This window comes from Microtus ochrogaster, chromosome 6 (assembly GCF_000317375.1).
Source record: "Microtus ochrogaster isolate Prairie Vole_2 chromosome 6, MicOch1.0, whole genome shotgun sequence".
NCBI lineage: Eukaryota > Metazoa > Chordata > Mammalia > Rodentia > Cricetidae > Microtus > Microtus ochrogaster.
The window spans coordinates 40,730,295-40,731,519 of record NC_022013.1 but is presented as its reverse complement, the minus strand read 5'-3'; the positions used below and the strand labels follow the sequence as shown (position 1 = coordinate 40,731,519).

Here is a 1,225-nt window from a genome sequence, read left to right as displayed (position 1 = left end):
AAACCCTGTCTCGAAAAACCAAAAAAAAAAAAAAAAGAAAAGAAAAAAAAAAGAAAAACAAACGGGACACTACACACACCTTTTGTTAGAGTGCTCCCAAGACTCCAGAACTAACTACTGCTCAAGACCTCTCTGCATTGCCTGCTCTCTGGTTTCATTCCTCACAGCACATGGTGATGGCTGAAGGCTCAGCTGCTGTTAGTTATATAAGCCTTGGCAAAGCTGTGGTTTGGCCTCTAGTCCATTTCAATACAAAATTACGACTGAAACAAACTGAACACTCAGCATGAAAAAAAAAATCTCTTCAAAGACAAAAGAAAGTTAAATTATCCAGGTATCTTCCCTGTAACAGACTATATACCAAAGCGGCAGTCAAGTCTTGCAAAAGTAAGTGAACGGAAACAATGTTAACGTTCTGTATGACCTAAGCGGGAAGAAAAGTCAGCTATATAATCATGTTTACTTGGATCTACAAACAAAAAGTGTGGGTGTATCACAAGGCACCATCAAGGATCGGAGCAGAAGCAGAGAATGGGGTAAAGAGTAGGAAGGGGAAGAGAGGGGTCAGGGAGAGCTAGGACTATTCCTTCTGATCGTTTTGTAATGACTGCATTGCCTACTCAAAACAGTAAAATGGTAATAAAATTGGCTTGCCTAAGACTCTTTATAGGAAGAAAGCAGGCCTATTTTAGTACTCTAAATAATGGTTCTATAACATGAGTTTGTTTGCTCATTCATAGCCCAGCTATTGGCTAAATGACCTAAAATGTATAATTCTTCATTGACAACAAGGGGGAAACATTGTATTCCACCAAGGCTATGGCCAATATTAAATGTAATAATCCACATGTAAAGTTTTTTGGATTGTTTTTATTTGTGTGTCCATGTGTTCACATGTGTGTATATATACATGTGTGTGTATGCATGTGAGTATAATGCTTTCAAAAGTCAGAAGAGGGCACTGTGTCCCCTTGTGTCCCCTGAAGCTGCAATGACAGGCCATTGTGGGCCAACCAAGGCAGGTGCTGGAAGTTGAGCTCCAGCCTTCTGCAAGAACGGGCAGCAGACTTAACCGCTGAGCAATCTCTCCAGCCCCAAGCCACACAAAAACGTTTATTCAAGACACAGCACATGGCCGGGCGATGGTGGCGCACGCCTTTAATCCCAGCACTCGGGAGGCAGAGGCAGGCGGATCTCTGTGAGTTCGAGACCAGCCTGGTCTACA

The 1,225-nt window shown here is 42.4% G+C and overlaps 1 protein-coding gene across 4 annotated transcripts in view; it reads right to left on the bottom strand.

The window, feature by feature from the left end:
* Abhd6 (abhydrolase domain containing 6) overlaps positions 1–1,225 on the bottom strand; it is a 46,437-nt gene that overhangs the window by 14,073 nt on the left and 31,139 nt on the right. The gene's annotated exons all lie outside the window — the stretch shown is intronic.